Source organism: Euphorbia lathyris, chromosome 2 (assembly GCF_963576675.1).
Source record: "Euphorbia lathyris chromosome 2, ddEupLath1.1, whole genome shotgun sequence".
NCBI lineage: Eukaryota > Viridiplantae > Streptophyta > Magnoliopsida > Malpighiales > Euphorbiaceae > Euphorbia > Euphorbia lathyris.
In genome coordinates, this window is record NC_088911.1 from 61,397,041 (window position 1) to 61,419,535 (window position 22,495).

General features: G+C 34.7%; 1 long non-coding RNA gene across 1 annotated transcript; it reads right to left on the bottom strand.

Moving 5' to 3' along the window:
• Nucleotides 1–2,452: 2,452 nt before the first annotated feature.
• LOC136220521 (uncharacterized) lies at nt 2,453–6,835 on the bottom strand. The gene is made up of 3 exons (XR_010684549.1): nt 6,498–6,835; nt 4,027–4,143; nt 2,453–2,833 (listed from the first exon to the last, which is right to left on the bottom strand). It is a non-coding gene; the product is annotated as an uncharacterized lncRNA (long non-coding RNA).
• Between the last annotated feature and the right edge of the window lie 15,660 nt (nt 6,836–22,495).

The following is a 22,495-nucleotide window of genomic DNA, read 5'->3' on the forward strand; positions in this document are numbered from 1 at the left end:
TACGGAAATTAATTATTTTAGTAAATTATTAATAAAAAATAATTTTAATTCTATCCACCAAATAACTTTACGTAAATTGACACTACTTTACGAAAAATCTATAAAACATTTACAAATTTCCGTAACATTTTTATAATTTTACGTAAATTAATTATTTTTTGTTAAATTATTAATAAAAAAATAATTTTAATTCTATCCACCAAACCACTTTACGAAAATTGACATTACTTTACGGAAAATCTATAAAACCTTTACAAATTTCCGTAACATTTCTACAATTTTACATAAATTAATTATTTTTTGTTAAATTATTAATAAAAAAATAATTTTAATTCTATCCATCAAACCACTTTACGAAAATTGACACTACTTTACGAAAAATCTATAAAACATTTACAAATTTCCGTAACATTTCTATAATTTTATATAAATTAATTATTTTTTGTTAAATTATTAATAAAAAAATAATTTTAATTCTATCCACCAAACCACTTTACGAAAATTGACACTACTTTACGGAAAATCTATAAAACCTTTACAAATTTCCGTAACATTTCTATAATTTTACGTAAATTAATTATTTTTTGTTAAATTATTAATAAAAAAATAATTTTAATTCTATCCATCAAACCACTTTACGAAAATTAACACTACTTTACGGGAAATCTATAAAACCTTTACAAATTTTCGTAACATTTGTATAATTTTACGTAAATTAATTATTTTTTGTTAAATTATTAAAAAAAATAATTTTAATTATATCCACCAAACCACTTTACAAAAATTAACACTACTTTACCGAAAATTTATAAAACCTTTATAAATTTCCTTAACATTTGTATAATTCTACGGAAATTAATTATTTTAGTAAATTATTAATAAAAAATAATTTTAATTCTATCCACCAAATAACTTTACGTAAATTGACACTACTTTACGAAAAATCTATAAAACATTTACAAATTTCCGTAACATTTTTATAATTTTACGTAAATTAATTATTTTTTGTTAAATTATTAATAAAAAAATAATTTTAATTCTATCCACCAAACCACTTTACGAAAATTGACATTACTTTACGGAAAATCTATAAAACCTTTACAAATTTCCGTAACATTTCTACAATTTTACATAAATTAATTATTTTTTGTTAAATTATTAATAAAAAAATAATTTTAATTCTATCCATCAAACCACTTTACGAAAATTGACACTACTTTACGGAAAATCTATAAAACCTTTACAAATTTCCGTAACATTTCTACAATTTTACGTAAATTAATTATTTTTTGTTAAATTATTAATAAAAAAATAATTTTAATTCTATCCACCAAACCACTTTACATAAATTGACACTACTTTACCAAAAATCTATAAAACCTTTACAAATTTCCGTAATATTTGTATAATTTTACGTAAAATAATTATTTTTGGTAAATTATTAATAAAAAATAATTTTAATTCTATCTACCAAACCATTTACGTAAATTGACACTACTTTACGGAAAATCTATAAAACCTTTACAAATTTCCGTTTCTATAATTTTACGTAAATTAATTATTTTTTGTTAAATTATTAATCAAAAATAATTTTAATTCTATCCACCAAACCACTTTACGAAAATTGACACTAGTTTACGAAAATCTATAAAACCTTTACAAATTTCTGTAACATTAGTACAATTTTACGTAAATCAATTATTTTTCCGTAAAATATTAATAAAAATAATTTTAATTCTATCCACTAAACTATTTTAAGTAATTGCAATACTTGACGTAAAATCCATAAAATCTTTACAAATTTCCATAACATTTGAACAGTTTTACGTAAATTATTTTTTCAGGAGTTTTTTTTTACGCTTTAGTTAATGTATCAGTAGATTAGTTAGATGTAGCAACCGATATTTTGAAATCTTTTATTTCTGATGTAATATTATGTTGAATGTTTTTTAGGGTTTAGGAGTTATTTGTTCTAAATAAGCAACTTGATGAGTTATTTATTCCACTTGAGCAATTTGATGAGTTATTTGTTTAAAATAGGATTAAGGTGCAAAAATACCCATAACGTTTTGGGCCAAGATCAATTTTACCCCTAACGTCTAAAATGGTGCAATTTTACCCTTAACGTTGGAAGCCAGGAGCAATTTTACCCCTAACGTTGATAAATTGGTTCAATTTGAGAAATAATTGATCAAACTGTCTTCTCGGTCATGAATTTTGTCATTTACATTTCACATGTGCATCAATTTATCAGTAACAGATCGCAGGCATGTGTTGGGATGTGAAAAAAAAAATAAAAAAATATACTGTCTTTTTGTACGAACTAGACAAAAAAAAATCAAAAAAATCACCGAATTTATAAATATTAATCTCCAATTCTATTATTAAATTATAAAAAATATGAAATCTCTTTTTTAAAAACGAATTATTACACAATTGGTGCAGAATAAGAAACAAAAATATATGTGTTTTATAATAGTCTGAAACTAATCCAATTTATTAACGTTAGGGGTAAAATTGCTCCTAAAAAGTTAGGGATATTTTTGCACCTTATCCCTTTAAAATAAGCAAGGTGGGGGATAAATTATCACAAATCTAAATTCGGGGTCAGTTACAGTATTGGAATAACTTGAGGGGGCTGTTAAGATATTAAGCTTTTTTTTTTTTTTAATGTGTCACATTGAATTTACTCCTCTCCAGCACTCTAACACAGACGCGCAACTCAGTCTCGGAAAGGGAAGGAGCTGCTGACTGCCGCCGCCGTTCGTTTTGTGCTACCGTCGCGGCTGTTCGTCGCCGTTGTTTCGCTTTTAGTAACCAGAGCATCTGATATCTGCAATTTAAACAGCATATCAAATTCATATATACTAGGCATGCAGTGATTTATCATTAAGGTGTGTAGGACTGGACCTAAACCTAACCATCATATAACGTAACTATGTATTTCAGCAGCAATGGGGATTTAACATGACATAATTGTTGCTACCATTAGTCGGAAAATAAATTGCATCACGGTTGCTATAAGTATAGTGAAATGCTGAAAGTGGTAGCACTTTGCCACCACGAGAAAAGATCATAAAAGTCCAAGCAGACTGAATAAGTGACTTGAGAAGTAAAGATGTTTGTGGAACTAAAAAATGTTCAAAAGACTATCTTATAAAGAGTTGAATTCGACTTTCACAAAACAGAGTTTTAATGTGTGCTATCAGATCAACACTAAAATTCAGGGGATCGGGATCACACTGCAAGAAATTGATAAACAACAATGTCTCTGCCGAAGTGTCGAAAAAATATATGCATCAACATGCTGCTGCCGTCCAATACATCAATAAATATAAGGATTAACAATCTTTTCCAAAAAGGACACTAGCTTGAAAGGAATGATTAACTGGTTGCTACTTTAGATAAAGTGATGTCAGCAAGATGGTTACGGAAAATCAATCTTATAAAGGTAATATGTTTTCTTTTTAGATGAAAATCCATCATCTCCAAAGGTGAATGACCAAATTTACGTGGTCATGAGGATCTATGTGAACACTACTGAGATTTTGGATTATAAGTCTCCCAAAGCAGAAGAATTTCCCCATGGACTCAGCCATATATGTAATGTTTAAGCATGCTAAAGCAGATATAATCAACTCGATTCACATATTGTGAAAATTAAGGTTCGGAGATGGAAGAATAGAGGATTTGAGAGTTCATTTCTATAATCGCATACTGTTTACAACTCGGCTAGCTCTACCTTTTATTTTCAATAACACTAGGAAATCAAGTACTATGTATGGATCCGAGTATCCAGTACGTTAAGCTTGAAAATTTTGGATACGGTATGGGGATATGGGAATTTATACATATATATATTCAAAAAAAAAACCCAACAATTTTTCATCAACTGCAGTAAAAATTAAAATTTCAAGTCTTACAAACAACCAACAAAACCATTTGTTTCAGTTTCCGTTTCCGTGCTACATAGGCAGCAACTGATAACCAACTAATAGAAAAACTTGGAAAGGATTTGAAACTTACGAACGTTGAGAGTTGGTCATCAAGCCAATCCACAAATTTCAAGACATCTTCAATGCCAGTATAGGCCAAAGCTACCACCATTTTGATAAGTCCTTTGATGAAATCACCTTTTGTTATCTGCAAAGTTGAGAAGCAATTGATGACATTGAAAACAAGCTATGATATGGTAAAAACTTGAAAAATCTCACGGACCATGATGGTTACAGCTAATAGATGTGCTGAACAATTTTGAATTCCTCCAACTATACTATTGTAAGCACTAGTCACGGTTGATTTATAATGACTATATACAACTCTCTCTTTGAATTTTTGTTTGTTCTGCTTCGTGATCAGGTATTGCTTCATGACTTGGTGTTAGGCATTTTCCATGATGAGGTATTGCTTCTTTCCTACTTCTAAGTAATTATTACGCCACCATTCCTCCAAAATTTCGTAGTTTATTTTGGTCCCTGTTTTTATTCAAGTTGGGTTCAATTAGGTGTTTAATTCCTACCGTTATGAATTAAAACTCTATTTCTAATTCCTATCTTTTGTCTAACCCAAACTCTGTTTGCTAAAAGTCCAACCAGTAAAGATTTGTTGTGCACATTTGAGCTGAATAGCTGATTAGGCTAGATGATATAATGTGTTAAGCTGACTCAACATGGGCGATTATCTACTCTTGACATCAATATGTTCACGTACAAAATAAATGTACAGTGTCTTATGAATTCTAATATTTTTATCTTTACATATGATATGAGTGTTCTTCTGATTATTGTTCTTGTGTCAGTTACTGAAGCATCAAATGGATTACAAGCGTGGAAGATACTAGCAGATATGAATAATCAGATTGACCTTGTCCTATCAGAGGTGGTTATGCCTGGCTTATCTGGGATTGGTCTTTTGTACAAGATTATGAGCCCCAAAACACGAAATAATGTTCCTGTCATCAGTAAGCGCTCAGTCTCATTTTTTCATTGATTGTTCTGGTATAGAGTCATCCCATCAAATGCCTTTTCTTATAGATAGAGTCATCCACATTATTTGAAGCTCCTATTGAACCTACTGAACCTTCAATTTCAATTTCAATCTAAATGAAGCCCTATAGAACCTATTAAGTATGTTCTCCTAACAAATTAAAGCCTAATTGTACATTCACTGCTTGAGTTAGATAATAACTGCTTTTATTGTCAAATTTATTTGATGCTGCTACTGGTTATTATCGGATATTGGACCTTTAACTATGAGCTTAAGCTTTTAGTTGAAACGGTTCCATGACATGGTATCAGAGCATCTTTGATCAAGTGGTCAAGGGTTCGATTCCTAGGATGCTGGGTTTGAAATCTAGCACTTGTTCCCTCCCTCGTACTATAAGGGGAACATACTACCCAAGAACCAATTTGCTAAAAGTACAACCAGTAAAGATTTACTGTGCACATTTGAGCTGAATAGCTGATTAGGCTAGATGATATGATGTGTTAAGCTGACTCAACATGGGCGATTATCTACTCTTAACATCAATATGTTCACGTACAAAATAAATGTACAATGTCTTATGAATTCTAATATTTTTATCTTTACATATGATATGAGTGTTCTTCTGATTATTGTTCTTGTGTCAGTTACTGAAGCAGCAAATGGATTACAAGCGTGGAAGATACTAGCAGATATGAATAATCAGATTGACCTTGTCCTATCAGAGGTGGTTATGCCTGGCTTATCTGGCATTGGTCTTTTGTACAAGATTATGAGCCACAAAACACGCAATAATGTTCCTGTCATCGGTAAGCGCCCAGTCTCATTTTTTCATTGATTGTTCTGGTATTGAGGCATGATTATTTAGTTAAGACATCTATTTGAATTGATCGGAGTTTACAAATCCATATGATATGTCTGGGAAGCTTTAAAGCCATACATCTTAGCTTAGCTCACATTTAGCCTTAGGAAAAGAGAAAGGATGGCCCAGGAATTGGTTTGGTTTTCTCACAGGAAGAGACGATATGGCTGGCAGGTTAGCAGGTATGTCTAAAAACCAAGCTTGAGGTACTGAATCTTTCACTCCAAGCAGCCTATAGATAGAGTCATCCCATTCACTTAAAAGGATGCTTGTTGAAGCTAAGCAAAAGGTTGCTCTTCTTCTATATGAAGAACTTCCTAAATCTTTAGGCGTTGAGTTCGAAAAGAAAATAATTGAATTAGAAGAAGCCCGAAAGTTGGAAGAGGCCTTTTCTAAAGCGGACTGTCAAGCCGAAAAAACACAGAATTTCAGGCAAACTGCTGTTTTAGAGCAACTGGAAAAGCAAATGAAAGCACTCGATCAAATGCCTTTTCCTATAGATAGAGTCATCCACATTATTTGAAGCCCCTATTTGAAGCCCCCTACTTAACCTACTAAATCTGTTCTCCTAACAAATTAAAGCCTAAGTCTACATTCAAATTCAATGTAAATGAATCCTATAAGATTAAAATCAATTGCTCAGATTTCTCACTTGGTTTTGGAGTACAGGATGATCGAACGCTGAAATTACAGAAGAGGATGCTATCGAATGTGCTCTTGTCGCAATTGAATCAATAGTCAAGATACCCACGATTATTACTGCCACAGAAGGAGCTCTTACTGTTTTTCACCTTGTTTGCTGCTCTAGATGCTATCGAATCCGAGCTCTTTTTTTCCTTCAAGGTGCTCAAACTTGAGAATGATAGAAATTGGCTAAGGAGTCTGAATGTAAAGGATGGAGAGGTTGAGGTGTGAAGTCGAAGACGAAGGTGTAGGGGATAAGAAGAAAGAAAAGCTCTTATTCCGTTTAGTTCAGAAGAAGAAGTATGGTATTTCTTCGACTTCGCCCCTATCAGAGAGAGGAGAAAGGAAAATTTGGAAGAGACCGGAAGAGAAGGTAGCAAGTTGATCAGTAAAAACTTTAAAAAATAACAAGTGACTTGTCTTTATATCATTGGTTTAAAAATAACAAAGTAAATTTACTTTGTTTTTAAAGGAAGTGAGGATAGCGGGCACCTTAAATGATGTTCTTGGATTAATTTAGAAACAGTATTAAATTTCATGAACAAAAAAAGTAGATGAAAATCCTAGTTTGATTTAGCCAGGCAGGCTTGAATTAAATAAATTAAAGGCCTAATACACAAATAATCCGAACTTTCAATTGTAACAATTTACCCCTTAAACATGTCCGATTGTAAAACATAACCCCTCAAACTTGTCCAATTGTGAAATATAACCCCAAATTGCTGATATGGACTACAATTGAAGAAACACGTGAAATACAAAAGCTGCAACGGTCGTGGAGTGTGATAATCAGATCTTTGGTGTGATACGAATCTGGGGAAACGTTTTTACGGTTACTTTAAGTCCGGGGTAAAAAAATTCTCAATTTGGGATTATGTTTTATAATTGGATAAGTTTAATGGGTAAGTTGTTACAATTAAAAGTTGGAGGAGACAGTTGCAACATTTGAACAAGTTCTGAGGATTATTTATGTATTAGGCCTAAATTAAATGGTAGGACAAGTAATGAAGTGGGAAAAACCCTTTTAAGACTTCACATCAGACCCTTCACACCGCAACTCCGAATTCCGCATTACACGATCCTCCCTTAGGCGATTATAGGCAGGCACATTTAACTAGGGATGCACGTGGTCGGTTAACCAGTCCATTAAGGTTAATTCGGCCGATTAACCATTTTCTTGGTTTTTTAAATACACTAACCGTACACTAGTCCACTAAATTCGGTTAACCACTAATCGGTTAACCAATTATTCGGTCGGTTAATCTTTTTATTTCGGTTTCTAACCATTAGTAACTAAACATAAAAAATAATAAAAGAATTCAAATTAAAATTTACTGCCAAATAAAATTAAACGATGCATTTTAAACTTTATGGCATTAACTACCAACCAAATCAAAGTTTAATAAACTAACTCATAAACATTAAATGAAAATATCAAATCACATAATATGGTAAGGTTTTATTCTATCCCAAGTAGAGACACATGTAGAACTTTCTATCCCAAAAACTAAAACTATAAAAGATATTAATGATCATGAAACCTAAAATTTTCTGCCTCATATAAATTAAAATTTCTATAAATTCCATTTCGACATATGATAGTTGATGGATTGTATGTCAGTTTTTTTTTTTTTCCGAAACTTAGTAACTTAGTAAGTGTAAATAAAATAGCATAATAATAAATTAATAATGGATGGATGGTATAATATAATCGTTGGAATAGAGTGGATTAATATTATTAATATAATTGATTTTTTATATATTTTTAATATTTTATTGATATTCGGTCGGTTTCGGTTAACCACAGATTTTGAAATTTAAAAACCGTAACCGTAACCATTAACCACTATTTTTAAAATTAAAAACCGTACACTAGTCCATCGGTTTCGGTTAACCTTATTTTCGGTTTGGTTTCAGTTTGGTTTTTCGGTTTTTCGGATTTTTGTGTGCACCCCTACATTTAACACTAAACTTCCCGCACTGCCGCAGCATTCCCATGCATAAGGAACATCACGTAAACTCAAGTGAATTTTCTGTATAAATGCAGAATCCTGCTCAGTGAATAAACCGCGAACCAACTCCATGTCCCAACAGGACCTATTTGGTTCATGATATCATATTTCATATGAATTAGAATTTTACATTTGAAAATAATTATATTATATATTTGATATGGATATGAAAAAATTGTAAACAAATTTCTAATTATAAATTTCAAATACATTATTTTAATTAAGGGACAAGGTATCAAAATAGACCTATGATATTACTTTTTTAAGTTCTGTCAATTGTACGTGGAAGAAGAAATCAGAATTTAACGGAGTAATAGGAATGACTTGTCCAATAGTTTATTGAGGCCTAAATTGATACCATTTTTTAAACGTTAAACCTATATTGGTGTTAGTTTGTGCGTGGATACTAAATTAATACTTCTCCAAAAATCATAGGTCTATTTTAATACCTTATTCCTTTAATTAAATTGGACGTTTATAATTAATTAATTTGATAAAAGTAGGGTGGGGTCTATTTATAGACTTCTCAAATCCTAACCCTAGTTGTATTAGTTAATTAATTAGAATCCTATTCAGAATAGAATTACTAATTAGATAATTAAATAAATAATTATTATTATCTTAATGATATCTAAATATATTTAGATAATAACTATAACCCAGTTAGTCATTAATTTAAGTTAAAGATAATTCATTACAGTTATATAATCATATTAAAACCTCTAATTTAATATTATCAGATAATCATATACTTTAATTCACAATTATAATCTAATTATAATTATTAATCAAATTAATTTATCCCTAAATTAACTATAAATTTCGGCCCATATGATATGTCCTCTTAAATTACAATTCCTTCCTCTGGTTCCAAGTCTCATGTGCGATCCATTAGGTTCTTATTGCTACTAGCCGTATATACCATTTGAAATTAATTCACCATGATTAACGTCAACTTATATATAACGGAATAATTTCGCGAGTTGTTACTGGCAGAACCTAAGACATTCTCCCAGTGCAATAAGAAGTCAGGTTGAATACTGACGTTTACCTTTCCGCATTAGGTGCAGTATAATTCGATCCTTCATCAATTATATCCTTTAGACAATTCTTATAACCATGGAACGTGTCAAGGTTACATATAACGAAGAGTCTGTTTTACTTGTCCAGGTGGAATTAACTCTGAAAGATAAGTTAAGTGAAATCTTCATCTCTAGTCTTAACTCTATCACCTTGCAAGGATTTCAGTCAATTCACCACAAGTGGCCCTGTGGATATATCTCTCATTTATCAGGAGTGACGAATGCTCAATCTATCATTAACTATCATGCAATTACTTTATGTAATACCCAACCCTGCTCTCACACACCCTAGGGCCTCCCCTATAATGGATCATGCTCGCACAGAATCAAAGCATCACACTCTATAATCCAGAATCACTAATTAATGATTGTTTGAGTCTGAGGATTACTTATACCTACTAATACCAATGAGATGAACATTTGACACTTAGATAAACCTATCCATACTCTTATCTCAAGTCGGGTCCCAATCCTAATGAACTCCTTCACCAAATCCATGTAACTACCTAGATATCTCCATATCTAAAACTTGTGAGATTAGCTCTTTGTCTCGACAGAAAACATTGTTACATGCAAGTCTCAACAGTAATATGCCAACCCATTTAACACATTACTTGACTTGGGTTGATTTTAAGTTTATTGGTCTATTATAAAGTATAGTCTCACTTCATACTTGTATGAACACTTTATAACTACTTAAATAAACTTGAGATTACTTTTACTTACAAAAGATTAATGCCTTTTATATATAGTTTTAGTTATACCATATCTTATTAAAACAAATGATTTAAATAAACAATTTATTCATTAATATTTATATCCTAAAACAATTGTCTATAGGACATAAACCCTAACACCATGTTCCTTAGACAGATTGGGAGTGGTGGCCATAGGGGTAGAGCATAGTTTGCAATCACTCATCTTCACCTGTTCAAGAATGTTGCCCACATACTTTGCTTGAGATAGATCTATGACCATATCAGTGTATGCGATTTCCAGCCCAAGCAAATAGGATGCATGACCTAGATTGCAAGTAGGAAATTCCATTTCAATAGCCTGAATCGTATGATTGACGAAAACGGAGCTCGTACCTATTACAAGAATATCATCAATGTAGTAGAGAATGTAGATTTTGTCTACAACTGTATGTCGTGTGAACAAAAAGTTGTCTGCTTGAGACATCGAGAAACCCAACATGAAAAGGATCTTCTTGAGACGTAAAAACCACTCATGAGGATCACGATTGAGTCCACAAAGTGATTTTTAAGGTACACAAACATGATTAAGAAAATTGTTATCTATAAAGCCTTGTGGTTGCTCCATATAAATTGTTTTCGTGAGATTACCATGAAGAAAGGTATTGGAAACATCTAATTGATCTATGGGCTAGTTATTGGCAGCAAAAAGTGAGAAAATGATGTGAATCATGGTTTCCTTAACCACGAGTTTGAATATCTCCTTGTAGTCCAAGCTAGATTGTTGTGTAAATCTGTGAGCAACCAATCTAGCTTTGTAAAGTTCAATAGTGCCATCCGTGCATCTCTTTGTACGAAATAACCAGCGAGAGGTGATGATATTATAATCAGAAGGACAAGGAACCAAGGTCCAAGTACCAGTATCTATAAGGGATTTGAGTTCAAGAGACATGTCACCTCTTCACTCTTTGATTTTAGTGGCTTTGGAGAAATAGCTTGGATCAGTTGAAGATATGTCCTTGGATGAGAGAAGAGCAGAAAACTTGTGTAACACCCTTATCAAATTTCCTTTTATTTAGCAAATACTTAACAAACAATAATAATTAAAATGTCACTAAAACGGAAAACCATCATAACATACCGATTTATTAATTCTTCATCCTTCACATATCAAACCCTAACAATGAGTCTATACTTTAACTATATACTGCAACATAGTTTAACATACTGGTTGTTCTGACATTTGTACCGCTAGTCAATTAATACCCTTAACCTGAAAAGAAAACTGATGGAGAGTGGGGTGAGCTTGAGGGCTCAGTAAGATAGCTAATTATATACCCAGCACAATCACACACGCATACAATTCAGTTTAGATGTATTCAATAATTAGTAGGTGACCAAGCATCAAAACATGACATTTACTATTTGTTTATTCATTTGTGTTAGGGCCCCACTTGTCAAGTAAAAATATACTCAATGGTTCATTGGTCGATTCAACTATCACAATCTCAATCACAGTCTCATATCATATTATATATATCAACAGCACAGGATACCTCTCACCACCAGGTATCCCCGCACCACTCCAGTGCGTAGCAAAAACAGCACAGAGTATCTCATGCATCCTGAGATGCTCCGACACTAGCCTCATGGATAAGTGCCTAGCAAATCATATCTCAACTCAACCATATATACCATCAATACGTACACGAATGAACCATTGAATATACTTTCGTCAAGACAAGCTATTACTTATTCTCAATTTCTTTCTTTACCAAACACATCCAACATTCACTTTCCTCAATCATAATTATTTCATAATATTTAATATCACACCAATATATATCACGCTGGCCACATCCATTAAGCAAATCACAACAGTCACATAGTTTCAACTATCATCAATGTTATCACTGATAATAAAAAAAGACACACGTCATCAATCGTAGCATATTCACAAACTCAACACATCAATCAATGAACCACGCCAACTACCATTTTAACATTTAAATACAAAGAACATACAAATAAATATAACTACATATAATTAACTACTTACCTGATAAAATTTCACTAGCGAAAATCAAACGCCAGTTCTTGACTGTTAACTCTCCACACTTTAATTATCTTGATTTTAATAATAATAATAATGTCATTTTTTTTAATTTAACTTTTTATATATCATATTATCATTTAACATTTTTATTACTTTTTGTGTCTTTTTAGTCATTTTTAGTCCAATAATGCTAAGTTAACACGCATCTAAGCTTTCGACACTTATTTTTTGCTAAATTGATTCACCAAATGTCATCATAAAATAGTCTGACACTTAAATATAAAGTTTGGTGTATCAATTCAGCCCTCGGACTAATGTTTGTTGGAGTTTAGTGGGGTTTTGCAGGTCAATTGCGGAAAATACAACGTCGGCACATGTCAAAGTCGCGTTTTGGAGCCTCCGAATGTCAGCTAAATGAGTTGGGAGAGCCAGGTCTCCGAGATGGCCTAGCTAGCTTACCGAGCTAGTTTTCAAGGGAAGCAAAGCTTTCCCTGATGGCTAGCTTGATGAGATGGACCCCGACAATCAGTCTCAAAAGACTGATTCTTACGCCTTATACACATGGATTTTAGATTTTTAGTTTTCCAATTTTGAATGTAACGTTAACTTTAGCTGGGAAGCCTATTTTTAGCCTATATATAGTCTTCCCCTTTCAATTGTATATATATATTTTGCCTGTATAATTTAGTTTCTCCTACCCTTGAGAATCCATCTTCCTTCCATCTGCCATTGAAGCTCCAAGCTCTATCACCATCTCCAAGGATTCCAAGGCTCCATCCTTCAGTCCCAGAAAGACGATTGCTTAGTCGACATGTTCTTAAAAAAGGGATTTCTTCTCTCTTTAGTTTACTTATTAGCTCTAGATCTCTCTATGAATTCTGGGTTGATTGTAACTTTGTGACATTAAATCTTCCATCTTTAATATAATTTCTTGATATTTGATTTCTCAATTAGTTTATTACTTTATCTGTTTATGCTTTGCTTAATTGGGTTAGATCATTCAAAAGTCCAAATATTAGCTAGGATCATAATGCGAGTCAAATTCGATTCCATGTAATCGAAGAACCTATGAAATTGACAACTTCATAGTTGGTAAGACCCAAATTGTCGAACCTTAGAGCTAGCTCAGCCTGTAACAAAGGAATTGCAAGCTAGGGACCTTAGAAGGATAAGTAGGTTTAATCGTCTTAGGCTTAAGCAACTCAGATTAGGTTGTTGATTAATTGTTAAATTAGGTTGAAATTCATATTATCGTATCATTCTATATCCTGCTTAATTGAATTGCCTGGCTTAAGATCACTTAGGAGTAGATTAACTTAATTACAAACCCCTCAATATATCTTTCCACCGCCTAGATAACATTAGAAACCTAGTAGTTTGGTACTTACGGTATAAATTATGTGGATTCGATACCTGGACTTGTCCAGATTATTACTTAATAACGACGGGGCACACTTATCCATTGTGAGCCCTTGAGCGACAGCTCGAGGTGCATCAGTTGGTCACATTAATATTTGGTGAGTCAAGTGATACACTAGGATTTGAGAGTCAAGAGTGAGAAGGGAAATAAGAGAAATAGTAACTAGTTAAGGACCAAGGAGAGATGGCAACGGAGCGTTGGGGAACTCTAGATCGGTAGCTTGCACAACGGATGATGCTTATTCAAATGGAAGCAATTCTTCATAAAAAGTGATATGTTTGTAGATGTAAACACGAGCAGAAATGATATTGAGACAGAGAGCCATTGTGATCCCAAGAATCTCCCAAATACACACATATAAGAATGAAAATCAAATTTATGCCGGTTGTATGCACTCAGCAGACCAAAAACACCACAACCAAAGACACAGGGTTGTTTGAAATCAGGATGCTTATGAAATGCTTTGAAGTAAGACGATTAAAATTTGAGAACACAAGTTGGTAACCATCTGCTGATTATGATGTTGATTTAACGATGTTCAAATGGTAGGATATGGTAGGTTCGGGCTTGTTAAATAATTAATTAAATGAATACTACGACTCATGGCATAATTCTAATATTTTAAAGGGATAGTGGCATGAGCAAGAAGTGTTAAGCTAGTGTCCACAATGTGCCGTATTTTTGTTTAGAGATGTAGTTTTGTTCGTGTGTATGGAGGCATGCCAATTTATGAATAATACCATGTTAAGTAAGAAAGGGTCATAATTTTTGAAATTCACCCCCAAAATCAGAGTAAAAATTCTTAACTTTGGCATTAAATTGGTATACAGTCATACCATGAAATTGAAAAAAGATAGATGCAACATCACTCTTGTTTTTTAGAAAGAATATAAAACTAAAACGAGTAAATTCATTAATAAATAAAACAAAGTATCGATGACCCAAAGATGAACAGACAGGAGTAGGGCCCTAAACATCTGAGTGAAAGATTCAAACATATAATTGCTAGTACGGGTAACAAAAGGTAAATTAAATTTAGAAAGCTTGCCCTGATGACATGAGCAACATACATATGTAGTTTTGGTGGATGGAAGATCATTCTGACTGATGACTTGATTGACGGTGTGAAAATAACAATGACTAAGACGAGCATGCCACTATGAGTGTGAGATCTTTTCTCCAACCAAAGCCCGCTTCAGTTTACTAGGTAGGGTGTATAAACCATCTTTACTTAGTCCTTGCAAGAGGATTTCCTTGCTGATCTGATCCTTAATCAAAAAATGAGATGGCCAAAATTCAAAATAGCATGAGTTATCACGAGAAAAACGTTTGAAAAGATATAAGGGATTTGGTAAGTTTAGGAACCAGTAAAACATTGTTAAGTTTAAATTTGTGAACAGTAAAAGTTCTCAACTGAGAGATAGGCAAACCTTGACCATTACCAAATTGAATATTGTTGTGTCCCCGATATGGTGCAAGCCAGTGCAAATTATGAGCATGGTTCATCATGTGATGGGTGGCACCAGTGTTTGGGTACCAAAGTTGACCAGTGCCATCAAATTCATTGAAATGAGGATATCCAGTTGGGCCATTAGTCCATGTCATGTTGTCTTATGGAAGAAAGCTTTGGTTATTGCATCACCACCTCTGAAACGGGCGAGTGACCCCAAACTATGTAGATGTAGGACCCTGGTACTGATGCTTGGAGGTACATCAATCAGCCTAGTGTCAAGTATCACCATAGAGAACGAAACTACTTCATTCCTTCTTGCCTTTGGGATGTGCTGGTGGGTCATAACAGACTTTATGGTCATATTAGCCATAAGAATTGGAATAACACTCTTGAGAAGTAATTCCTAATGTATCAAGTCATCATAGAGCTCATATCAGTTGACATGAGAACCACGATGAACATTAAGTGCAATATGAACACCCTAATACTCTAGACCAAGATGTTTGAACATAATTGCAATAAGTTGAGTAGCACTAGCAGGACTACCTACAGTAGCTAGTTCATCAGCAATGTTCTCGAGCCCTTGAAGATACTAAGCCACTAACATATCATTCTTCTTAAAGGTCATTGAGTTCAAAGATTAACTGGATACACTTGTTTTCAGAGATAGTTCCATATGTGCTCAAGTGTAAACCAAACGGATCGAGCTGTATCAAGGTTGTTGACAGTTGGAATAACATCTTCTAAAAGGGAAGTAAGAATGGTAGCACGGGCAAGGTGATCGCGTTGTTGATGCTCGTAAAGTATATAGCATTTAATAGGAAAAGTGTATCCTATCGCAACAAGTAATATTGTGCTAATCACGAGATCGAACCACAAAGACTATTTGCTATAATTAGTAAATCTACCTAGAGTGATCTAATTGTTTAGAGGGTTGGATAAAGATTTGAGTTTTTGATAAATAACTAATTGAATTAAATGAATTGAAATGACAAAATAAGGTGAAAAATTGACAGGGTAGAAGGTGAATTAATGGATGGCACAACCTATGCTGAGGAATCCTTTGATTAAATCCTATGTATGGGTTTAGGGAGTTCAGATTTATGTTTTACCAATGATTAAAGGTGATTGTCCTAAGTGAAAGACTAATGTGATCAGTATTGTCCTTCCTATTCATATGCATTCGGGTGACGGCTTGATTAGGCATATACCCTAGGTCATGCAAAGCATTAGGTTCATTGACAACTAAGGTTAAAGCCGTAGCCCAGCCACAAAGCCTCATTCCTAGTGGTCTCTAGTGAAGTCAGGTTAATACAAATTCGGTATAGACGATTCCGTGGTTAGGTTCTCATCTATCTATAATCCTATTTAATGTCAGGGTCACAGGCATTAAGCACATTATATACATAAACAGACTAGTTGATCATTATTAATGTTCATTCTAGCATAAATCCTGTTCCTAACAATTTCTAGGCATTAAGCATGCATAAACTGATCAATCAAAGGTCCTAGATCCCTAATCATACATATTCATACAATCAATTTCATCCCCATCCCAAATTGGATGGAGATGAGTTCATAGACAAACCAATCATAGCAATTGGCATATATGAATAATCGAAAAAGCTTCAATTAAATATAAAAGTAAAAGATAAGAGGGAGAGATAGAAATCCAAAACCCGCTTGACGATTCTGATTACAAAAATAGAAGATCTGGAGCTTCTCCCATCAATTGTTCTTGAAAGAAATAACAAACTGAAAAATAAACCTAATCTAGAAAGCAGGAAAACTAAACTAAAAGCTAAAAACTACATTGTGGAGGAGAGAAAACCCTAGTGGCTCTCTGATTTATTCAGTGGCTAATCCCCCCGAATAATGAAGATTAGCTCCCTATTTATAGAGTTAGGGAGAAACCCTAATGTCTCCGGGGGCAAAATAGGCAATTCCAATGCGTTTTAGTGGATTATGGGGCAGATTCGCGCATTTCAGTGCCTCGTCTCGTCGAGACAGGGGCTGTCTCGTCGAGACACTTATGTGTCTCGTCAAGACATGCCCTGTCTCGTCGAGACAGGTGCCAGAATGGGGCAGAACTTTTGGTTTTTATCCGTTTTGATCCCTGAACTTATGAAAAGTGCTCTGATGGTCCCTGATGAATCTCAAAAGTGCTCTGACTGTCCCTGAGCTTTCGAAAAGTGCTCTAATGGTCCCTGAGAAGTCCGGTAATTCTCCAATGGGCTTTGGTCTGGTTCAGAAATGCACAAAAAGTCCCTGAAAATCCCTTAAAACACCGAAAATGCCAAAAATAAAGGAAATTGCTAATTTTAACTAAAAACCAACAAAACAATACTAAAATTAAAAGGAAATAAAGCAAAAACGAACTAAAAGGATCCTAAAAACCTATACAAATGGGAGCTATCAGTTGTTCCCATTGATAAAAGACTGGATTATAAACAAAGTTTTTTGGTACGTTACAATCAAGTCCCATCGAACGTGGCATATATTTAGTAGGTGGTGGTATGACTCCAGAGCAGTGTCCATCATAAATCTGCATTGCCGGAAGGGTTCCAACTATGTAGGTTTTCCATATATGATAGTTAGTCGGGGTAAGTTTAACTGAGAGTTGGGGAATATGACTAGAGGCGAAGGGGATGGGGTACTATGTTTGAGTAGTATCTGTGGACTGAGCGGCATGAGACATAATACATGGACGAGATTGAACATTAGGTAAAGGGTTTGGAATATTGGAAAATAACGAAAAGGGTGGGTTCGGTCGCGTTTGGGGAGGGAAGGAGTTTTATGGAGTTCCATCAGTCGAAAACAATGGAGGAGGAGGAGCGTGATACTGCTGCTGCTGCAGATTCCAGCCAGAGAATTGTTGGTTATTTATCGAATTAGGGTTCCATTGTGAAAATAGGTATGAAGTTGTAATGGATGGAGCGGGTAGATATGTTTCAGAAATAGGTGGGGTGAGGGTCAGTAATGGAAATAGGGTTCGGATCAAGGTGGGCATGGTTGAATGAATGGGGGATTGTGTATTGATAATCATAGTATAAATGGAATCGTGGAAGTTGGAGCCCGATTGCTCAAAGAGAGAGGATGCGGCCATGGCAGGCGCATGAGTCGAAGAGGAAGGGCGAGTTTTGATCGGCGCCGAGGAGGAAGGAGGGAAGAGAGGATGCCGAAATATTCAATCTTAAAATTGGACTAACTATGGTCTGTGATACCATGTCATAGAACCAAATGAACTAAAAGTCCAACCCGATAGTTAAGGCTAATCATAAATTTTATATTAATCTTTAACACGCTTCCACACGCAAATGTCCATTGGACTTGCAGTGTGTACAACACAAACTTGTTCCATCATGTACTTTTGATTCTACAAATTAATAAGGTTGTTAGGACGAACTCTCGATCGTTTGATCTAAAAGACTATGATAGTATGTAAAATATAGAGAGGTAATTTGATAAGTGATATTATTAGGGTTAGAAGATATTAATATATATAGTGGAGTATGTAACCTAGTATAAGACTATGAAATGTAATTCTGGATTAATTTGAAAGAGATAGAGATAAGAGAGTAAAACAGTAGTAAAAGTGAAAATATGAATTGAATGAAGAAATGAAGCCGATTAGCATGAAGCGGTTAATTATAGCAGCATTAGTACAAGAAAGAAAATGACAAAAATAAATAAATAAATGCAACTAGTATAGTATTTGTAGGTATGTAGATGAAATTATAGAGATGCCCGTCTTGACAGTTGAGTCTGTGATGCTCTTTTATTTACGTTTGGACAAAACCTATTAATTAAAGAAGAAACAAACAAAATTCAGGGACCTTTTTGCTTTTGTTCCAATTACTTACAGTACAGGTCAATTTTGGTAGGGAGTGATGTCATGTATGACGATTTTCGTCTATTTAAATTAAATCAATCCTTCTTTTATTTAGCAATTCATTATGTGATTGCTGCTGCTCCAATGCCCTTCGATGTCGACTTACTGTCTTATATATGATTAATTTCATTATTACAAGGGAAATAATTAGATCATTTTTTTTTCTTTTATGGTGGAAAGGGCTAGGCGTCAAAAAATGATAGAAAGTAACTCTATGCTCTGCCCACGTAAGAAAATCAAGGAAGTCTCTTGACAATACACCACACTCGTGATGATTTAAGAAATAATAATTCAAGGAGAGAGTTTTTACAAAATTTGTCATACAATCGACTGCTTTGTTACCTTCTAAAAAATGTATGAGTCACCCTGATGACCCAATTCTCCTTTAAAAAGATTTTTGCATCCCTCAATCAACCAGAAGTATCGGTGCACTGCCAGACCCGGGTCCAAAACTAACCTTACCACTATCAACAGATCCACCTCTACAATGACACGTCTAAAGCCTTTCTTCCAAGCCATATACAACCCAAAGTAGAGCCCCCATAGTTCAGATAGAGTCACTAAGCAAATGCCCAAATTACATGCCAAACCATTGATCCATGCCCCTTCCTTATCCCAAGTTAAGCCGCCTGCCGATGTCGGGCCAGGGTTGCCCTTGCTAGCGACATCACAGTTAACTTTTATCCAGTCCTCTTCAAGCGATTGCCACGCAACAGACACGCTCTGGTATCGACCGGTGTGATATTCATTAGAAATGAAATGCTTTGGCCATAGTCACGAACCTGGTTATATATGAACTCAATCTTGACGCTCTTACCAGATGTAGATGGATTGAAAATTCTATCGTTGCGCCAACGCCAAATCCACCATAGAGCCGTCGTGAACACCGTATACCATGATAATGACCTCCACTCCCGAGAACTTGTCAGATTACAGTGCATCCAGTCCTCGAGCTCTAAACCAAAATGGATGCTGCCATTTTATTGGAACAACAGCTTCCTAAATCTTTCACGTGTCCCAACATTGCCGAAGAAGATGAATGGTAGTCTCTGATTCCGAGCAAGACGAACAAGTATCAAAATTGCACATGTGTCTTCGTCTCCTGACCGCATTACATAAAACCGTGTCATGACACACCGTCCAAACAAAGTATCAAACCCGTTTCGTTACTTGCAGACTCCATACGTTTGCCTAGTCAATGCTCCATTGACTCCTACCTCCAATCGATCCCGAATTGCAGCACAATTTATAGGCAGAACTGACAGTAAAGCTTCCTGAGGAATTCGGGCCCCAACACCATCCATCCTTATCATTGCTAGACCCTAAGATCATTTAGGAAACGAGCTTTAGGATTATTATACTCGGCAGCATCGGCGATAGCCGCGACCAGCTCCAACCGCCATTTTCCTCCTAGTAATAAGCAACAGATTGATTTAACTCCACCAGAGGTAGTAGAGCAATTGCTAGATCCACCATTCGAGTATCCTCCATCCATCTATCCCACGAGAACAGAGTTGATCTTTCTAAAACTAGGGTTTGGTTGATTCATTTCTCCAGAACCCGATTGCCATTAATGACACACTTCCAAACTTGGCTCTAGTTCTACTTCTGGAAAAACATACCCATACCTTCCTCTGGACGTGCATATTTTCCATTCAACACAGACACTCATAGCTTCCATGTATAATTAATCCTCATCCAACCAAGTTTAGCAGCAAGCGTTATATTGAACTTCTGAGACTGACGGATGCCTAGGCCTTTATCTCTTCTCAGCTGACATACTGTGTCCCACTTCACAAGACTCACCCCTCTTTCCCCATCCTTGGCACTCCACAAATACCTCATACTCAACCTATTCAGAGAATTGTGAATGCTGGCTGGCAAGATGACAGTCTGCATAGTATACGTCAGAAGAGCTGATATGACTAACCAAACAAGAGTATCTCGCCCAGCGAAAGAGAGGCAACTGACCTTCCATCTTGCTAATCTCTCCTTACCCCTGTCTGGAATGTGTGTATATGTATGATTATTGATTCTGTCATCAACCAATGGGACACCTAAGTATTTCCCTAAATTCGTAGTACTAGAAATTCCAAGTTCAGAACAAATTTCATGTTTTTCCCCAAAGGATGTATTAGTCGAGAAAAAAAACCATGACTTGCTTAGACTCACTTGCTAACCCGAGCAATTGCAAAAATACATGAGAATATCATTGATGACTTGATCTTGATCATGAGTCACTTCTACCATAAGTATAATATCATCAGCAAAAATAGACATAAGACAGTCCATGACCACCCCTCGATAATCGAATAGACCTCCAGTCTTTCCTTGTAGTTGCATCCAAGATTATGTGACTTAGGCGTTCTAGACAAGGGAAAAATAAGTAACGAGATAGCGGTTCCCCTTAGCACAAACCCCAAGATAGATAGAATCCTTCATATTTCTCCTCATTCCATAGAACATTCATAAAATATGATGAAACACATTGCATAATTACCTCAATTAAATCCCTGGGTAGCCCAAACGCCATTAAAGTATCCCATAAAAACTCTAAGTAATATGGTTATACGCCTTCTCTAGGTCCACCTTGAGGAACATCCAACCTTTTCTCCCCCTTTTCCTCTTAGCAGAATGAATCGCTTCTTGGACAATAATAATGTTATGAGTAATTTGTCTTCCTGGGACAAAACTTCTTTGCATGAGGCCCACTAAATCAGGTAAAAATGGATTTTAACCGATTGACGACACATTTTGTAATTGCTTTATAAACAACATTATAAATATTGATTGGCTGGAACTGAGCAAGACCCTCTGGATTGGTAACCTTGGGTATAAGAGTAATCAATGTCAAATTTAACTTGGGTTCTAGGATGCCATCGTTAAAAGTTCCAACGGTGCTCCAGAAGTTCTGATAAAAAGTTTCATAAAATCCACCAGGCCTAGGGGCTTTAGAGCGTGCCATGGAAAAGAAATCCCATTTGACATTTTCAATTGTGAATGGATGGCCAATCTCCTCCAAGGACGTCGATGAGGGTCGAGGGAAAGACAACACTTACTAGAGTTGGATGTGATGGGGTATCTCCTCGGTGTACAATCTTTGAAAAAATTCTACCTCCATTCCTTTTAGTCTTACGTAATCCCAGACCTAACTCCCCACTTCATCTTTTAGCCTAATGATCTTGTTCTGTCTCGTCTAATGATGGTCGAGGTATGAAAAAAGGATGTGTTACGATCCTCATATGCCATCCAATGAATCCTTGATTTTTGGAACCATAATAAATCTTCTTGTCTAAGGACAACATTTAGCTCATACAAAATTTTCTATTCTAATCGCAGCAGACCCCGAGTAAAAG